The sequence below is a fragment of the Lissotriton helveticus genome, chromosome 1_1 (assembly GCF_964261635.1).
Source record: "Lissotriton helveticus chromosome 1_1, aLisHel1.1, whole genome shotgun sequence".
Lineage (NCBI taxonomy): Eukaryota > Metazoa > Chordata > Amphibia > Caudata > Salamandridae > Lissotriton > Lissotriton helveticus.
Genome location: NC_136057.1, coordinates 1,957,874,019 through 1,957,888,804, shown reverse-complemented (window position 1 = coordinate 1,957,888,804; position 14,786 = coordinate 1,957,874,019). Strand labels below are relative to the sequence as shown.

The 14,786-nt window shown below is 41.5% G+C and overlaps 1 protein-coding gene across 1 annotated transcript in view; it reads left to right on the top strand.

The window, feature by feature from the left end:
• CRB1 (crumbs cell polarity complex component 1) overlaps window positions 1-14,786 on the top strand; it is an 878,642-nt gene that overhangs the window by 792,147 nt on the left and 71,709 nt on the right. The gene's annotated exons all lie outside the window — the stretch shown is intronic.

Sequence of the window (14,786 nt, the reverse complement as noted above, 5' to 3'; positions counted from 1 at the left end):
TCTGGCTGTGCCCCTGCGCTACGAAGAGGGCAGACTACCACCATATCTTTATAGATGTGACACTTTCCTGCCCTCTCACGCAACACAGCAACTTTGAGTCCCACGCTGTGCAAAATCCTTGTAAATCTGGGCTGCAGTTAAATTGTACTGACAGAATGAGATGTTAAGTGGATTGTAGACCATATCTTGTCCTATTTGGAAATAGGACACATATGCTCCAAATCTCGTTCCCATAGTAATTCAGTGTTGGTTTTAGGTCTATTGATTTCGTATACATATCATTTACAATTTAAAAAAGAACCTTTAATATTAATATAAAGGTTATGTGGATGTGTTATAGAAATCGAATATTTAAATTGAAATTAACTCTCATCTCTATAATGCCCTTGATTTGTACTGCACTTCTTTGCCTTACAAAACTGGTGAGGAAAGGGCAAAAATATGACATAGAACATAATTTTACCCGGGAAATCTTTCACATAACGTGATTGATTATTTATGGTCGTCCTTGTCTTGTCTATATGCACCTCGCATTCGTATCTCAGTTGTCTAATCCTACTGCAGCAGTTTCTTCAGCTGCCACCATTTGAAATGTTACTTTGTAAAGTGAGGCTCTTGCCTGTCTACCTGTATATTATATCTGGGCTTTTTGCTTTACTAACTGCCTTCTCAGATTGTCCAAATGCACCTCTATAGCTGTTTTACATAATCGTACTTATCACATGAGTGCTGTTTACTCGCTCTGCATCTTTCCATATACCCCTATGTTTCCCTCTACCTTTGTTTTGTTTTCTATTTGTCCGTTCTTAAACACTTTTTAGGGTGGTTTCGTTTTTTGTTTCCATGATTAGTTTAGCTTCATTCAAGATGTATTCCCTGCTACAGCATCCTTGCAGGGACCCCACATCTTTGCACAATTCTTTGCATATAATGCACTTCGTGATGCTCACTATGCCCCAAAGTGTTCTTGGCAAAATAGTTCTCGATTCTCAGATGTAAAGCTGGTTCTTTATAGGTTGAGCTCTCTCCAAGCTACTCTTTGCAGGCTGCCCAGAATCACTCTGCATCGTTCTGTAGCTGCCAAAGGAATATTTCATTGGCCGGTCTATGATTACTTTTGCCAAAGTAGTTTGCATTTTTCTTGCTATAATATACTCCAATTTAATTATATTAATCCACAGTGCATCTCTAGATTAGGTCTCTAGGATAATACATAATGTTTGCATATGTAGTCCTTTATAGTATTCAGTCTTTCCCATTCTACTGCCTATTCTCTTCCAAAAGGCAGTATATAAGAGTATGGCTGCACACAACTCATTCTCCTCACAACACCACAAAGTTTGATCAAGCATTGTGAGATCATACCCAGATGCTGGTCGTGCAGTGCTTACATCCCATGGACTGTTTCATACAAGGTCCTCTATCTGAGGTAATCAAATTCAAGAACATCACAGTATAAGCAAAACAGAGACTATTTGTGTATTGTACAGCTACTGAATGCTAGTGCTGTATTCACGATCCATTAGTATTAGCGGGGTGCTTAATATGCCTGACTTAGCACATAGTACATGACATACTTACTTGGTAGCCATGAATATTGAACTGACTGATCCATTTCCATAGTTATATTGCATGGGATTTTTGCTCCATGTAACCTTAGCTAAGTACCTATTTGCTTCCACCCCAAGTAGTATTGCATAGGGCTATCATGTTCACATTTATTTTGGTTGTGTTTTTTATTCCAAACTTCTTTATAAATATGTTTTTGTGTGCATGTTATCTCCACAGACTGCGGCAACAAGGACTGCAGTTGGCTTGGCATATGTTATTGCTCCATGTGTCACTGGAGGGGCGATAGTCATAGGAATTGTAACAGTGATGCTAATCGTAAAGTTCCTCGAGCTGCAGAGGGCAGAAGGACAGTTCAATCCCAGGGGCATGGAGCAAACTGCATCTCAAGTGGAAATGGCGTACAGTATCCCAAAGGTGCCTCCAGAAGAGCGTCTGATATGACATGCTGGGTTTGACGAAGTAGCGGGGGAAAGGGGTTGTTCTGAAATGGCTTTTTGGACCCATTGCCATGGACTTGTTCAGCCTAGCAAGCACCATTATGCACTCCTGCTGTTGTCACTTGTCCGCAGCATCACCTGATTGTCACAAGAGAGAATGATCACGAGAACATCTCATCTGCTCACCTAGGAATCACCAACTGAAGCACTCTTAGATGTGTATAGAGGAAGAAGTGAAGCTATGGGAGAAGTTTGTGGGGAAAGGCTTGACAGTAGTTTAGCGAGCATTTCCAACTAGATGTTATTAACTGTGAGCAATGGCAATCAAAAAGTCTGCCTATCATAACATTTATCGCCATTCAAAAGCTTCATTCTATGTAGAGAAGCAGATGTTAAAAGTAATTTAATATAGAAACGACAGACGGGCCAGACTTACAAACATTTTGTGCTGGGTTTGTGTCACAAAAGTGCCGTAAAACTGTGCATAATGTATTTTTTAATTTTCTTTCCAATGCTGGAAGGTTGCCTCAATCTAAGAAAAAAAACTGCTTTGCTTTATCTGTGTCCGATTGTGTTCCTTGGGTGGTACACAACCATTCTCATGCAACCACCCTTGGTTTTTGATGCAAAACCCTATCTACTAACAATAACATGGTAGCATACAACTGTACTGGAAACATGTCAGCAAGAGTTTAGCACTTACTCCCGGGGTATCTGTACCTTTCAAGACAGAATGTAAAAGAAGAAACAAACTGCCCAACCCTCTCACCCATTAGAGATCAATAAAACAAGTACCACTGATCGAAAATAAGTTATTTATGGCACCACAAAGTGGCTAAATTACTATATCAAGCACTGTCCAAAAATTAAGTTATTATTATATTTACCCAAGATAAATAGTAGGGAACCCAAGAGGTAGAATAGGTGGAAGATTAGAAGAAAAATAATTGAAGAAACAGAAGATAGTGGTAAACGAAAGGAAAATGCTGTTGCCAGCAATTACATTACTGCGCTTCACTGCTTATAAACAATTTACACGCAGCAGGCTCTGGGTTGTTAGTTCAACATTTTTACAAATTAATTAAAGTGCATTTGAAAGCTTTGGAATATTTATACAGCACAATGATAGTTATAAAAACATAACACGTGATCGGCAGAGGTAAATACATTTTTTAAAGCGAATGCCTTATTTTCTATTCAGAATTTGAATGAATAGTGTATTGGCTTTCAATGTGCTAAAGTCATTGAATTGTCCACATCTCTAAAAACTATTGGTCTCATTTACAAAAAACGGACACAGCACGACAAGCCCATTTGCTACACAGAGTTGCATCATTTCAAACGCCAGGAATGCATCGTATTAACAACAATATGACGCATCAGTGTGCTTTCCCCTGCGCTGGCACACAATTGGCTGCCATGCACCAGTGCAGGCACCCTTGTGTCACGTTGCAAGGGTGCCTGCATTGCGGGGATGATTGATTTTGTGCCTGCATATAAACAATCATTGATGTAATTTTCCTCTTTCTGTGCTTTCTATGAATGCAGCATGCATTGAAAGAGGAACAAATGAGGAGAAAAAAATGTATTTCTCCTCGCTGCCCCACTTCTATGCCTCACCTGCGGAGGCATAGGACTCTAAGACAGTCCCAACTTCACAAAATGTTGTAAATCTGGGAATGTGTCAGGTTCCATGGATGTTGCCTGGTAACAACCACATTGACACCCATGGAATGCCCCTTTTATACAGAGTAATCTGTGAAAGGGGCCCATATTTACAAGGCCATGAAAGTTATGCAGTGTGACTTTACGTGGTCTTGTAAAAATGGGCAGGCATACTCCGTCGTTCTGTCGTATATGTGTATATATTCTTACCATAGCAATTCTTTATACAAACTTCATGCCAGCTTTCTTTGGGTTGAATTACATAACATGTCCCAAGCAAGGCCGGCTTTGGCGCTTGTGGCAACATTCTTTTTTGGTTACCACCCCCAACATGACCTACTTCTCCATGGATTCCCTCACTACCATACTGCAGAAATGCCCCTTATGTCTGCATAGCTCCTTTCTCACATGCATTTCATTTGTTTTCTAGCTCTACTCTTACCAGCCTGGGGTTTTGGAGCACTTTACATCTCACACACACAGTATACTGAGACAACAAATCACACTTGTGTAAATCAGTCTATAAGAAATATTACATTTTTTTAAATGAGGCAGGGAAAACGAGTGGGGTAGAGGGGATATCCACCAGTTTTTAGTAGATGTTCTGTTCCGCTCGAAACTACCCCTTAAGTGAACACTTTCACTATCTGGAGTCGAGCCAGTAACCCTTTAGCAATAAACATATGCCTTACAGGGGAAAAGAAATACACTGAACATTTCTATGCATCAGTTACCTTACTGTGAATTTAATCATAGAGATAGGCTTTTATTTATTTATTTAATGGTGCATATGCAGTGGTAGATTTACTGCATGTGGAATGTAAAAATATATATGCTATGGGTGATGTGCTTAGTGATAGATTAATTTGGGAAGTTTCTATGCATAAGAATGCTCTTAGGACTGCAGTAGTGTCACAAACATAGCAGTTATGTCACACACTCTTATTTACGACCAATGTGCTTAACGTTGTCTGACTAAAACTGAAGATCACCAACAGTGAAATATCACGAATGTATTTCAAACTAATCCTTATTGATAATTTTATGAAGCTCAGCTGACAATAGACGCAGTCATGTGGTACTATAATGTGTTATTATTGCAATCGAAGAACTTGGTTACATTTTGCTATGCATCACTCACTCTCGATTCAGGGTGGCATCATTTAAGAGGGCGAGCTCTGCACTTTATTCAGCTACAGGAGTGTGTGTGTATATATATATATATTTTTTTATATATATATATACACATACATATATATATATATATATATATATCTATATATATATATATATATATATATATATATAGAGAGAGAGAGAGAGAGAGAGAGAGAGAGAGAGAGAGAGAGAGAGAGAGAGAGATGGAGATTTTATACCAAAGTGCACTGACGCTAACATAAACAAATTAGTTCAGTGTTTATATACAGCTTATATATGTTCATGTAACTAGAAAATTGCACATTTCGATAAACCTGTCACAGTTTTGTTATGTTACAGATCGAATTGCTTTTAATGATTAATAGAAAAAAGATTTTCACAAAATGTTCTTTGTTCTAATATACCAACAATTTCGGGCAAATGCCTTAATTGTTTTAGAGAAGAAGAAAGTACGACAGTGCTGGGTGTATATATACATGAACATGAAAGAGCATCTTGAAGGGTTAGTCAGGCAGCTACAACACTGATTTTAAGAAGAACACTCAGACTTATCTATTTGAATTGTAAATATCGAAGAATAATACCAATATTCATGATTGAATTCTGAGGTAATAAAACATTTCTGATCTTGATACTAACACAGTGTTCTTGGTGATTTTAAATAATACGCATTGTAATACATATATTAGTAGATAATGCTCTATTGGAGAAATGACCCACCCTAGTATCTGTTCCCAAATGTTTCTGAAGCAACAATCCTCATTTAACCGTAATCACTCCAAAATCAATCACAATGGAATACACACTGGAAGAACACATGTAGATCTTTTAGTTTGCACATCACAAATCTGTCATATCAGGACCAGCATACACGAGATGAACAGTGCACAAACAACCTCTGCAGAAGCATAAAACCAACATGTCTAAGTAAACAAACAAGAAACTTAACACAAAACCAAATAGAAAGAATATTCCCAAACAATATTTTCATTTAAATCCAACATTCCTAGTCCCAGTAGCCAGTTGACTAAACCCTTCTCCATGTGGATGTTCTAGGCCACATGGTACACCACTCTGCATGCTAACCTTCAACAGTCACTTGTAAATGTCTACTTGTGCTATTTCTGACCTTCTCAACCACATCAGGCTTTTGTGCTGATGTGTGATAGCATCTTTCAGTGCACACCATCTCTCATGACAATATGTCAGCTTTGTACTTTCATTTTAGCCACAAAATGCTCTTTTAGTCTGAGATATTTGGTAGTGGACCTTTTACCAACTGTACGCAATGACTTTAAATGGCACTTGATTTGCCTAGTTCCTCATGTACCCCAGCATCAACAAGATATTTGGCCTTCGATTTAACAACTCAAAAGGAGTGTGTACTGTAGAAATTTGATGTGAGCCATATGTCTCCCACAGAGTTTATTGTAGTAAAACAATTCACCACCACCGACTGTGCACATTCAAGTAGAGTTCTATTAATTCACTCAATAAATCAGTTTACTCAAGGATAATATGACACCGTCCTTTTGCCCACTATAGTGCTTTAAATAAGAACATTTCTTATCTACATAAAAATTAATAAATGTTTTCCTCATTGACCGAAACTATGACCATAAGTATTCCATCATAAGTTATACAGTGTAAAATAACTTCATTATGTTTTTGTTGTATTACTGGGATTCCTACAAAACACATTTCAACTCATTTATAGTACAATCATGTTCCCCCCAATTATGAGCACAGCATGTTTATTCCATGATCTTTCTACAATTTATCTCCTCAGGACACACTTTTACTGGCATATGTATGTCACAACTGAGGTAAAGCACACAATATTTTATTCACAAATCGCCATCTCCGTCTATGACTAGCCTCCAGTAAATGATGCTTATCAAGAGTTATCCTAAGATAACCCTTGTTTGACAAACGAGTGAGCTGGAGCCCACACTGACAAGTAGTATATACATATGAATATCCGCATAACTACACTGTCAGCTTCACAAGGAAGCTATTCTACAATCTTTACATAAGACAGTAAACGTTAAATAGTAATTCTTCCGTGCTCATGCTTCGTTATTTTTTACTAATGCACTGAACCATGCATTCTATCACCATGCATTTGCCATTAGATAGTTTGTATTCTCATGAGGAACTTCTCAACTTTCAACTTGATCATCTTTGTAAATTACTGCAAACTTTGAGATCTAGTCTAACATTTATGGTTTTTGTTGTCTTTGAATCTTCACCAATCATAATGAAAGCCAATGGTGTTTGGCCATTTCAGAGCACAACTTCCTTCCCAACACATATGCGTTCTAATGTCCAGTGCTTAGTACAAACTAGCATCTCTTTTTAGATCATATAATACTGACTTTTGTGTATTTCAAAGTGTGAGGAAAAATCACCTGACTGAGTCTTGTTTCCCCTTTATTGGGGCTCGAAATAGGTGCATGACTCAATTGTTATTGGGAATTACTATCAGAAAACTATTTGGCACTTCCTTTCTTGGAGACAAACATAATTAATGGATTCCACTCTGCTATTGTGCGCAGAAGCATCAAATGTGCTGTGTGTATTGACATCTTTCTTACCAAAAATGTATTGCCTTGCAGAAAAATATTTTTGTATTAAAATGGCAGACACTGGAAGTAAAAACATTCAGCCATCATGTTTGTATGGAACAAATGTCCTCATTCAAATCCAAGCATTCAAAAGAATACGTAAACAAAAAGGTGTTTACTTAACCGGTTTCGCAGCAAAATAACATGGCGAATGTACCAATGTCATATATTAAAGTATGAAATTCAGCAAAACTTCCAAAACATACTTGTTCTGCTCGATCTAGGGATCATAGTGACCCTCTCCTCAATGTATGTAAGTGATTTTATTACGCCTCATTGATTAAAGTGTTGGCAACCATCTTGTGACTCGGCTGAACCGAGTCACAGGAAGAAAAATTTGAAAGATAATAAAAGGGGGCAGGGTGGTCCCACCGGGACTCCCAAGGACCAAAGAAGCGTTGTCTCCTGAGCTTTGATATTAATTGGTCCCCGGGTGGGCCAGGTCCTGGTGGCATTTGCATATTACAGGAGGGGGGGCGCATGGGCCGCATGCACCCCCCTGCAGCACTGGTGTCCATCACCTCCCTGGGGCAAAATTGAGTCATACATGGCCCTGGGGGCCGCCACTTCCCAGGGCTGGCTCCTGCCATGTCCTGGGGTGCCCAGCCCGGGACATAGTTGTTTGCAATGGCTTGGCGGGAGTTTTACTGCTCCTGCCGAGACATTGCAAACTGTGCTCTACTTTGAGCAAGCAAGAGCACTTTGCTCTTGCCTGCTCAAAGCAGGGCATAGTTGCTTTGACAGAGAGGGAGCTGCATGCTAGCAGCTCCCTCTGTATCATAGCAATGCTGGCTCCCGCATGAGGCGGGGTGTCGACAGGGACCGCATGGACCTTGAGGCTCCACTCACAATTCCTAACTGTACAAAGTGGGTGCCCTGGGTGAGACCAAAGCACCCACACTACAGACCGGTGGGCCCTCCTCCTATTATTACAAAAAAATAAAATGGCCGTGCCCCATGGGATGGGCCGCTCAGCCTCCCTCCTCGCTTTAAAAAACAGATTATGCAGAGAAGGTCAGGCCCTGTGGGATGGGGTCCCCAGCGTTAAAATTGGCCTGGGCCACGCAGTCCCCTTTCCCCATAGAAAAAAGGCCTGGCCACAGGGATGGGGTTCACTGGGCCCAAAGCACCCAAGGGAAGGGGGCCAGCGGCCCCCTGCCCCATAAAATTAAAACAAGCATTTGCAATGCAATAGGTCTCGCATTAGGAAAGTTTGAGCTATTGGTATTGTAAATGACAATTTTTTTATTTATGTGTTGGTTTTGAAAATAGCGAAATTAATAGCTTTGTCATTTATAATGCCAATAGTTTTAACTTTCACAAATGTGACACCTATAGCATTTGTAATGCAATATGTGTTGTATTTACATGACTTAGATGTATTGATATTATAAATAACAATGGCTTTTAATTTTTTTAAATAATTAATACTTAAATAAAAGTTATTGTAATTTATAATGGCAATAGCTTAAACTTTTGTAAAGATTATGTTCAGTGTATTTTATCGTGACGAAAATCCAAGAACAGAAGTGAAATATTAACATTTTTTGTGACATTTGTAATAAAGCTTGACACATTGAGAAAACATATTTGAACCAGTTGTTGTTGAATGGTTGCACAGATTGATGCTGTGGTGGCACTGAGTGATGTTGTGGTGGTGACGAGTGATGCTGTGGCGTTCAGTGAACGCTGTGGTAGCGCATAGTGATGTTGTGGTGCCCCTGAGTGATGCTATGGTGGTGCTGAGTGATGCTGTGGTGATGCGATAGAGTGAGTGCGATAGATAGAGTGAGGGAGGGCGATAGATAGATAGAGGGAGGGCGATAGATAGATAGAGGGAGGGCGATAGATAGATAGAGGGAGGGCGATAGATAGATAGAGGGAGGGCGGGTGATAGATAGGTAGCTAGAGTGAGGGCAATAGACAGATAGATAGATAGAGTGAGGGCGATAGATAGATAAGCTTAAATCTCGGTGCATATTGGCGAGTGCCCCAGTTTTTTCAAGCCATTTTGCTCGTGTGACGTAGTAGTACTTGTAACAAACCGTGGACCTTTGTCAAAAAACACAATAAGAAGGAGTGAAGTGCTATTGGAGACTTGAGATCGGATGCCAAACCTTGGATTTTGAAGTGAGGTGCTCGATATTTAGCCCTGAGGAAGCCCGTTTGGGTGAAATGCATTGGCTGAGGCTGTATGTATCTCAGAATTTGTGTTACCAATAAAGAAGAATTCAACATATTGAAGACCCTGATGGATTCGTCAATTGTGCATATTATATGCTATTTGTTGTGTGCCTGTCTTTGCTCTTTGTATCCGTTATTGTATTAGGTCTTGTGGCAGTGGACCTCTGAAGTGGGCACCTGTGTATTTATAATTCTAAACACATATAGTGATTAAAGGGTGAGTGCAGCTTTAATCATCCCTCGCTGCCATTGCATTAGTTGAAAGGGTTCCGGGGGCTCAGATGGCATCAAGGATGGATTCAAAGGTGGCAACCAGAAGGTGCACCAAAGAGTCAGAGGAGTGACAAAAATAAGCAGTATGGACTCGACCTGCTGCAGTGTCAATGAAAGCCAAGGAAACTCAGGGCAAATTGGGTCCAATTGTACGATCACTCCTCAATAGATAGATCCTCGGATATCAGGAGCAAGATTGAGTGGCGTCTTGATGCTCTTGCCACTTATTGGCGGGATAAGGTAGTGTCCTGCTTTCTGCTTTGATTTTTACTTCAAGTTACTAGATGACTGACCACGAAGAGGACTTGTTGTGGGATTGGCACAAGAGCAGGAACAGATTTGTGCCCTCGATTTATAGCAGGACTTGTGCGGCTTATTTTGATTTTTGGTGGCGTGCAGCTGCTCTACAGAGTCCCACATCGCCTTCTGGAACATGAGAGCACATTCCTTAACATGGTTTGGAGTGGTGCCCAAAGCCCAAACATCAGTGGCACCCCTTGCGCATGTCCATCACCAACATCTGCTTACAGCAGTCATAATATACTTTCAACCTTGTCGATTAGGTGGGGACACTGTTCTGTTGCACATTTCAATTCATTTAAAAAAACCTTGTCAAACAGACAAAAATAGGAGCGGAGCTCCGGGTACACATTCAAAGGCGTGTATAGAAAAACTGACAGGGGCGCGCAGGGGTAGCACTTATATGCGGCTCCACTCTGTCCTTCTGGGGTGTCAAATTCAGATTTCCCAACAATCACGCTGGTACAGCTTGTGAAAATATATTTTATGAGAAGTAGAGTGTGAGGGAGACTTAGGAGGCGGTGCACATTGCTAGGAGCTTATAAAGCAATATTTCTAAAATGAACCAACATTATTTAAAGCCTTTAAAACAGATGAGAGTGCGAGTGTGTGTGCTTTTTGTCTGTGTTTCGGTACAACTCCCACTTGAAATCCGACAGACACTTGACCATACCCAACTGAAAGCACTTGTTTCCAACTATTTACTACAAAATGCATTTTTTAGGGGGGGGGCGGTGGAACACCACAAACCCCCTGAAGCTAAGCCCCAATGTTAAATATGCTGCATCTACGGTTAAATGTCCCCTAAATAACAAGGGGCACCGTTAGAGTTATGGCTTAATAGACCCCTGGTGACCCATAATATATTGCAATATTAGAGCTGCTAGGGCCAGCTCATTGCGGAGTTGTAAACTGTGGGTGCTGTGCCTTGTGTTTCTAGTCTGCAATTATTTTTCTCTGTTTGCTAAGCAAGGAACTGAAAAAGCAAACCTAATCCTCCCTCAATGGCAGACTGATCGCTCACAATTAAAATACAGGATACATTTGGTTACCTAGTACGTATGCAGCAAAAATAGAGCAAACCAGTTTGCTCTCCATTTTTACCAGAGTGCAAAATGTTAAAGTCAAACGGCCCTGGTTAAGGTTTGGAGCAAAGCCTGTTTTCTGCTTCTCGCTTTACAAAAGCAGAAGCAATAATGCACAATTGATTTGCTTTATTTCTATGTTGCAAAACATTTTTGTTTTTTTCACATATTAGAGCCCTGCGTCTATGCCGGAAATACTGCGTGGACGCCGTAGAGGGGCCCTGGCGGTGCGCCGTAGGTAGAGGGCAGGAGAAGGGGTTTGCTGCAGTTTCGTCCATGAAGGACTGTCTCATGGACTCGTCAGCTGCGCATAACATAAGACTCCCCCTGATCCTCTGGGCGCTGGCACCAGTCGAAGATCTCTACGCTCGTTAAACCCAGTACAGATAACAATGCCCTGGGCATCGTGAGAAAGGCGTAGTTATCTTCTCAAAAACAGGTCTGCATTCCAACCACAACCCTTCAGCACACACCCATCAAATCTGCATCTCCAGTGCCCAGCCCGTCTATCTGAAATACATGTTTTGCATAAAATGGATAAACGTCATTATATTATATATAGCTTCACAGAAGCCTCTATTGTGAATACCCAGATTGGAATCTGTTAATATGCTTGAGAGACGTCACAACAGCATGCAACCAAAGCGATTATCCACTGCTGTGATGTCACACGGGGAAGCGCTCGCTCCTCCTTTGTTCATCCGGGTCACCTGGCTCTATAGAGACCCGGGCGTGGCGGGGGATTGGCAGGCAGATGCCTCTGCAATGAGCCAAGGGGCGGGAGAAACGTAGGCAGTGTGGTGTGCCTGCTTCAGTCACCAACTCCCCTACCAGAAACAGTCCCCATACTTGTTGCCTCGCTCCCAGATTCGAGGACCCCCACACCGATAGCACTCTTCATAGTTCCCATACTTTTTCTGCACGTCAACTTTGCAGAACTGCGCTGAAAGGACAAAACCCTCTGTGCTGACAGGCTGCTCTCACAGCTGCTGTGAGTGCGCTTCCGACTCCAGCAGAGGCGCCGAAAAGTGCTGGGATGAGGCGGGGTGTGGAGAAGGGTGGTCCGCAGGGCATACGTCAAAAAAAAAACAGGACATCAGCGGTTGTTCTATTTAGTTGCTTCGCCGTGCAATGGATCCCCCCCCAAAAAAAGAAGCTTGAGTGGTGCGCGCGCACGCCACTGCCAGCATATGTCTTCAATTATCGGGCCCGTGTGTGGCCGCGATAATTGAAGACATATGGGCTTTGGTGCGCGTAACAGACACCAATAGGCCATGTGCAGAGCAATGCGACCGCCTATGGCCTATTGTGTGTTCTGTTAAAACACAGCACACACGCAAAGCCCAATCAAAATGGACCTAGGAACTGCACAGGCACGAGCTGTGTGGAATTTCAAGGTCCATTTTTAAACCCCTAAAAGAGCTCTTCGCGAGCCCTAAAAAAGGCCGACAAGTCGCAAGAGGCCTCGCCCCCTTACAGCACCATTCTGCAAACGCGCCTCATGGAGGACAACTGGTTATGGGGGGAAGTCCCTTTGTATGCAGGGGATCCTTCGGGGCCAACAAGCCCTCCTTTACCTTCAGTAAGTGCCACAGATCGCGATTATTGAGAGGACTTCGGAGGGCACGCCCCCTTTCTACACCACTCTGCAAACGTGTCACCTGGTGCACTGCTGGTAGGAGGATGAAGTCTCCTTCGGCTGCTGAGGATCCTTAGGAGTCAACAGGCCCTCCTTTACCCCCAGTACGTGCCATAGAACGTGATTGCTGAGGGGACTTAGGAGGCCATGCCCCCCTTTCTCTACCACTCTGCAAATGCACCTCCTGGCACAATGCTGGTTGTGTGATAAAGTCTTCTCGGATGCTGAGGGCTTTTGGGGGCACAGAAGTCCTCTTGTTACCTCCAGGAAGTCCGACAAAGCAGGATTCCTGAGAGCTGGTTGGAGGCCTGCCTCCTTTCTTCACCACTCTGCAAATGAGACTACCAGTTAAAAAAACATTAAAATTCACATACAAAACAAAGGTTACAGGGATGTTTTTGTTAGGAAATAGAATTGTAAAAACATTAGAAGTTCACTGAAAAAAAAGGTTACACAGACATTGTATTTAGGCTCAGTTTTCACTCACAAAACCAGTGAAATTCAGCAATTATGGTTACGTGAGCTAAGTATAACTTACGCCCCCGCGCTGCACTGCTTATAACCTCACATATTACATCACTCATGACATGGTCAGTGATATCACTGTTGACATCACTAAGGACCTCTTCCACAGAACCACTAACATATCCACTCACACCCCCATTCAACCTCTCGTATGTCCACTCACCCAACCGCACAACCACTATTCGCACTCCCATACCAGTACTCGCACCCATTCACTCCCCCATACAGCCACTCACACAATCATTCACTTACCCACACATTCACTCATACAACCAGTCACTCACCCATACAGCCAGTCACTTACCCACACATTCACCCAGGATACATATATTTTTGGAGTACCTTAGTATATATGTTTCACAATCATAAACTCTTACAGTGCATTGCGGGGCATAAGTTATACTTTGCTAAGGTAACTATAGCTTCCGAATTTCACTGGTTTTGTACGAGGTAAATTTGAGCCTAACTATAATGTCCATGTAACCTTTGCTTTTTTCAATATATATATATATATATATATATATATATATATATATATATATAAATATATATATATATACGTATATATATACAAATACATTACCTACTGGCAATAGCCAGTAGGTATATATAGTTAGGACCTAGTTTCCATAGGAAATCCACAACATTCTATTGGGAATAACTTTGCCGTCGATTGAGGAAATTGCGTGAAATTTTCCATGGTTCTACCAGGTGGTGCTGCCTTGGACACGTTTTCACTGCTGCAAGTGCGCTTCCTAACAGGTTCCAGTGCTCTCCTCGCTCCACTGGGAGAATATTGGTTCAAATTGCAAGGTTGAAGAAGCAGCCCCACTGTGGGTTAAAGGATAGTGCACTACAAAGCCCATGATGCAGTGCGCCTGAGACACGCCCATAGAGGCAGGTGAGAGCTATTTGAGTAGACACTATCAGAAATCTGTTTGACTGACCTTCACGAACATTGCCTCTGAGGAAAGGGTCATCCCTGAAACGCGTCAGGCTTTCATGTTCGAAGGAGACTCTGAAATCTGCTGGGGATCGAGCAAGTGAAATGGATTCAAATAAACGTGCTTATTGAAAAACTTTGTGTGGCAGTGCTTCGTATAGGCTACCTGTTCTGATTGAATATATATATATATATATATATATATATATATATATATATATATATATATACGTATATATATACAAATACATTACCTACAATTTTTTTTTATTGTCGAAAAATTGCGGGGTACGCGTGAGATCTGATTGGCTGTCAGCACTTCATCCAAGAAGTGTTGGCAGCCATCTTGGGACCAATATACATGATAGCACCTCATTA